The following is a 6781-nucleotide window of genomic DNA, read 5'->3' on the forward strand; positions in this document are numbered from 1 at the left end:
GATATCTTGATTAATGCAGATTTTGTATTTATTATTATATTATATTGGAATCAATATATAGCAATAATTTAGAAAAGGTTAAAAAAAAATGACTCTTACGAGAGTCGAAACCAAAACATTTAGCTTACGATTTATTTTTTCCTTTGACGTTAATGCGTGAGCTATGAAGACATGTTTGCTGCAAGGCTAAAAATTAAAACATGAACTAAAGATGATAATCATGTAAGAAAACGAAAAAAAAAAAAACTAAAAAGAAATTAATTAAAATGGATGTTTAAAAGAATATGCAAATTAACTAGATCTTTTGCAGATGAACGCAATTCCACGATCTATCTATCTATCTATCTATCTATCTATCGATTTATCTCACCTCTCTCTCTCTCTCTCTAACAAAGTTGTATTTTCTGTTTAAATACGTAGAAAAAAGAGATTTTAAAATGAATATCAATGCACAAAAACAGATTAAGAGGGATCGATAGATAGATAGATAGATAGAGAGAGAGAGAGAGAGAGAGAGAGAGAGAGAGAGAGAGAGAGAGAGAGAGAGAGAGTTACACTTCATATGAAGCTGAATACGCAATTTTTATTGTTTATTTTATTTTACTATCTTGTTGCCTAACTTTTAGACAAAAAGCGTAACACGGTTGGATTTCCGAACGCAATGAGGTTGGCAAAAAGGGGGGAATTAATGATTTGTTTTATGGAAAATATTGAGTAATACTGAAATTCGTTTTTTTTTTTTTGTAATGGGCGCTCATTTGCTGATGCTTGTCAGCCTCTGATGCATTGTGTAGTTAATGGCCCATGAGCAGCCATATTCGTTTCTTTGCTTTTTTTTCTTGATTTTATTTAATTTTATGCGGAAAGATTTGCTGTTGAGTGTGCAGAAAATCACCATAGTCAAATCGTCATATTACCATGACAGCATAGCTACGCCAAGTTCACCATGTGATCAGGACCGTTAATCATTCGTTCTTAGATTTTTGTTAATCGTTTGTACGTACGCAGATAGAATAGCTTTGTATTTAAAAATGCTACACTTACAAATTTGCCCACATAATAAAGTACACAGACCCACCAGTGCATGTTGACATATACATTTATATATAGACAACGTATAGAAGGCTATCAAAGATTAAAATATATTTTATCTTTATCAGGTGTTTCTATTTCGTGTAACACACGTTCTATAAGATGCATCAATTACATGTGTAAGGTTAAAGAGTTATGCCCGAAGCGAATTTACACTGCAGGAAACAACATTTAAACGATGAGAAAGAAACGTATTATTTTCACGTTCAATTTAATTATGTTTAGAATAATTACGTTTATTTTTTTCTTTTAACTTGCTTACATTTTATTTAATTTCTGCTTATTCAGTAAGTACTTATTAATTACGTACAAAATCAATGTGGAACCCTAAAATAATAAAAAAAAAACAAACATTTTGAACCATTAAAGATGAATTCAAATCTAGGAAATCAAAAAATTCCAATGAAATTTTCAGTATTTATCAATTAACAATCACATAATATAATGGATTTATTTTAAAAATCATATTGAAAAATACCGTTAATACACTTATATTTTGAGGTACTAAAAGATTGATGAATTTATTTTTAATTTTCATGATTTTTTTTACAAGGATCAACTTATCAACGTCCGAAAAGCTACTCGAGGATAAGGGTTAATCCGTTTAAGATAGTCAGTGAGACATAGCTCCGTGATCGTTTTTATTGTGAATTGGGCAGAATTTGACTATTAAAAGAAACCAAACATCTAGAACTTTTCACGTTGATCGACGAAAATGATGTAGTCAGCTTAGAAATAGGCAGCAGAAGAAAGTTTAATAGACGGGCAGTTCTACAAAGGAAGCCGTGTTCATGGAATTTGCGTTTAGATTTAGGCACTGATAAAGAGTTGTGAAAATGAACGGTAGTAGTTGTAGTCTAGCGAGTCTTTTTGTGAACATTTGTGAGGAGGAGCATCTGCCGTGAAAATAATGGTAGAGCGAAAACTAGTTCGTGCCATATAATCTGTGGGAAAGAGGTTTCAAGGGAGGAAAAATAGCATCACTTACTAGGTGTCGAAGCCGGGCTTGAATCTGTGAAGGCAGGATAGTGTGCCCTGAGCAACTCCTTTCCAGATGTGGCAACACTAGTTCATTTTAGGACGTATTTGGTGCATGCAGGTAGAGAATTGCGTCAGGAGTCTGGAGCCGTAGAATGATGCAACCATTTTTCCAGTGATCTTAGCAACAGTCTTCAATTTATATTCAGTTGTGAAAGTTAGTCCCAGAAGTGAAAAGATAGAAGTTTGGTTTTGGATGCGTAGAAATAAACCATCCACTTTTTGCCTCATCGCACCACGTGCTCAAGCTCGGTGAAGAGAGACGCAGGGAGATCTTGTTCACTAGATTGTGGTGATGTCTGCGTACATGTCGAGAAATAAGCTTATGATAGAATTTGGAAGATCATAGATGAAGACAAAGAAGAAAGTTGACCCCAGTAGGGACCCCTGAGGAACACCAGGGTTTGTAGTTTCATCTTCGGACTTCTGTCCATCGACGACTACTTGTATAAACCTGTCGGAGAGGAAGGATTCGATGGTTGAGAAGACATTTTCAGATATTCCACAGCTGGAGATCTTGTGAAGTAGACTTTTGACCAAACTATGTTTAATGCATTTTATATGTCGCGAGCCATTGCTATAAGGAATACTCCCCTGTCGATAGATTCACGAATCCTATGGGAAATTGCAGTCAGTACATCAGTGTATATATCTCAAGACGGAAACCTTATTACTTGTCGCTGAGTAGATTGTTTTTGTCAAGGTTGTTGACAATTGCTCTATTTAGTACGGATTCAAGTTACTTACTCATGACTAGGGCTGTGACAACAGCATATTCTTTTCATGGTTTTGACTCTTGGTTATTTTCCGTTTAATTTATATAGAAAAGTCATCTCCCACTTTTTGAAAAAGTAATTTCTCTATATCATGACAATTACTTATCTACCCCAAATTTAAATGTGATATTCGTTTTTAGCACCCCCGAAAACCTTTAAAAGTCGTCATTTAAATTTTTTTTGTGAGTTGGAAAGAAACTTTGCATTGACCCTCTATTCTATTTAATTATTAATAAATACTTGTTTTATCTTATTAATTTTTAATGAATAAATTGTCCATGCAACCAATAAACTTAATTAGTTTTTCACACTCAAATGCACTTTTACTTGTATTTACAAAGAATGAATTTAATACGTTGCAGGGGACTGAATCGGTTGGGTCCCATTCGGCCATACAACTAAAACAAAGGCAAAATAGGACAAATGGCAAAGAACATACGAAAAACGCTAATAAAGAGTTGTAAACGAAATCTATTTTTTTCGTCGAAAATACATGTAGAAAATGTAGAGACACTAGAGAATTTTTATCGATGAAGATTCTGGAAATCAGAAACGTTGTATCTGGATAACAGCTGGGACAAAATGGACAGGAATGCAGGATACTGGATAGCTGGAGATGTAATAACTGAATCCTAGCCAGCATTGGATGACGTCGCACGAAGATTGACGTGGATATACTTGAGGTGTAATTAGATGTCTCAAGTGAGGTCAGTGCGCTTTGATATGATCAAAGGTTATATCGACAAGTAAGGAAACAGGATCCTAAGTTCGGGCATCGACTATCACTTGAAACAGAGAGCGAACTGTCAACCGACACTGGAACGGGAAGCTGAAGGCGAAAAACAGGAACCGCTGGTGCAGGAAGGAGCAGTAGATGCTGAACGTTGCGGGGGCATGAGGCACTGAAGTCTGAGCAGATGAAGAGAGCGGGATCCAAAGTAAGAGTGAATTGGGGATCAGTAGAGGAGCTGGAAAAGAAGCTGGAGTTGGAATTGCAGGATTCAAAGCAGGAATTGGAGAAGAGAGCTGGAGCCACGTGGATGAAACGGGCCGCAAGGTATCACACATTTTTGTTTGCTGAAATAGATAATTGCGTTTGTTTGTGTCTTATTTTACTCTCTGGGCTTGATGATTGGTCACGCAGTCGGAGAGGTGGGCCGGCTGGATCAGTTATTTTTCTTGTTGAAGTTAGCTGAATTGTTCAAAAGGAGGAGTGCTACAACGCCCGCCTAAAACACAGTCAATTAAAGATAATTAATAAATGACCGAATCTGTTACAATTGAAGGTATCTGAAATGTTGATTGCAATCTTAGGTGCACAGTTTCAATCTTGGCCTTCGGGCCGGGATCAAAGTGTAGTATCTGTTCCGGCAGATGCTGCAAGCTATGACTAGCTATGACTAGCAAAGACCAGCTGTGGGGGCAACCCCACATGCCTGACCTTTAACCAGCTCCCATTTCCCACCTCTCGGGAGCTGGTCCCCTTTTTCCCTTCCCCCTCCCTTCACTCCTCACATTAAAAATCGGCCTTGTGCCTAATTTGCTCGGTGGGGGAGCAAATAAACACCATCTGTTCCGGCAGATGCTACTAGCTATGACTAGCAAAGACCAGATGTGGGGGCAACCCCACATGCCTGACCATTAACCAGCTCCCATTTCCCACCTCTCGGGAGCTGGCCCCCTTTTTCCCTTCCCCCTCCCTTCACTCCTCACATTAAAAATCGGCCTTGTGCCTAATTTGCTCGGTGGGGGAGCAAATAAACACCATCTGAAATGTTGATTGCTCGTAGTTTTTGTAGTTTTGTTCAACATTTAAATTACAGTGTCTAGAAAGGGGTATAGAAAATTGAAATGCGTACGTTTGAAAGACCAAAGTTTTAGGTGTAGGGAACTTGTAGTGTACATGATTAGCGCGGATGTCATTCGCTCAAGAAAAGGAAGAGAAAAAGTCTTAAATTCGAAAGATGAACGAATAGTGGAAGATAAAATCGAATACATGAGGATGTGTTGCAAGTTGGAAAACAAGGAAAAAAGGATTTTCGTGAGTTGTATTAACAAGAGGGCATTTTGAGACTGTCATTTTTTGTTACTTTTCTATTTTACATGTGAGTATGTTTTAACGCCTATGGTTGTTAAAATGTCGTGCGATGTTTTGTAAACAAAGACTGGTAGAACCGATACTGCGACAAATATTTTCTGACGACACGTTTAAGAATAAAACGAGTCATCATGAAATTGACGTAGTTTTATTTCAAATTCTTAGAAAAAGAAAGTTCATAAATAGACTGCATCAATATTTAAGAAATTACTGAAATTCAATATTTTTACAATACAATGTTAAACAGAAATCTCTTTTAGATAAGGATCAAATATTTTATTTTAAGTGCTTATTATAAAAAAATATAATCACTTCCTTTTTATATTACAGCAAACTAAGATTACTGAAATTAATATACAATAATCTAATCTGCATTAAATACAGAAATGAATGCATAAAATGTTTATATTTTTCTATAAATTAAAAAAGATTGAGTTTTTGACTTGTAGGCTTCTGTAGAAATTATATCTGTTGATAGTCGTTTGATGTTATTAACCGAAGGCCGTTTTCTGTTACTAAATATTCGCTCTTTTAGTATAACTGTGCAAAGATTCGTAAAAATTAAGTGTTTTTTGAAAAAGTAAGTATTTTAAGACTTGAATTAACTAATTATTTTTTTAAATAGTTCTATAGTATAGTAATATATTTCCAAGCATTTTTACTTATCTACATTTCAAATTTAACTGTATTTTTAAGCCGTGGTACTAACATCTTCCATTCTGAATATATTTCCCGTGTAAAAATACATTTCATTTGTTTTAGAGATAAACTTAAAGCTTTCATCTTTTAAACACACTCCAAAAATGATCGGAAACTTATAAAAAGTTATAGGCCTCACAATTGTATACTATTGCACGTACGAAAATATAAATTTCGATGTTTACAGAGTTGAAGTGGAACGGGTTGAAGGGAGATAAGTAAAGTCATATTGAATGATAGTTAGCCCTTCATTAAGATCAATGTGAAATCAATAATTGCGAAATTACTCTCACAATTTACTTGCGTTTATGACCTTTTATATATATATATATATATATATATATATATATATATATATATATATATATAGTCATCAACATACAGTACTGTTTCACTGTTTCACAGCTCATCAGTGCTGCTAGACAGGCAACTACCTCAAGCCAGGATTGAAACCGGCCATCTGTACGACAGTCAAGGTTACTTCATCAAATCAATTATGAAAAAAGAAAATAAGATCTCTTTAGATCATGCCATTTCGAATTCAAATTCTTCTTACAGCTAATTTCTGGGATAAAATTATCTCCCGTCAGAGCAAAAATAATTTTTACTATAATTCTACTGGTTAAAAGACCTCACACTCCGCATTGCTGAAACGTCACATGAGAATTTTAAAAGACGTTCCCTTTCATAAGTTGAACTCATACGAGTGAAGAAAAAAAACGCATATCGCTTACACACACACACACACACTCGTAGTCTTGGAATAACTTAAATAAATTTAGAACAAATATCAAAGCTTTTGTTATGTCTGTTCGGGCAAGAAAGGAAATGACGAGACATGAAGCTATAAACGAAAAGAAGTTACCGGTCAATCGAGAATGTAGCAATTATGTAATAAAATTTTCAGATTAGATTTCTGTCGATAATTGTGTATTGGGTTACGAAGTTATTAACTCACTCTTCTTGTGTACATATGCATTTATACGAGTGTATAGCATGATACGTTTAGGAAAGAGAGAGGGAGAGACAGACAGAGACAGGAGCAGAGAGAGATTGTATAAAGGTGGGTTTAGCCAGA

This window comes from Euprymna scolopes, chromosome 16 (genome assembly GCF_053919585.1).
Source record: "Euprymna scolopes isolate OS-2025 chromosome 16, ASM5391958v1, whole genome shotgun sequence".
NCBI classification, from domain to species: domain Eukaryota; kingdom Metazoa; phylum Mollusca; class Cephalopoda; order Sepiida; family Sepiolidae; genus Euprymna; species Euprymna scolopes.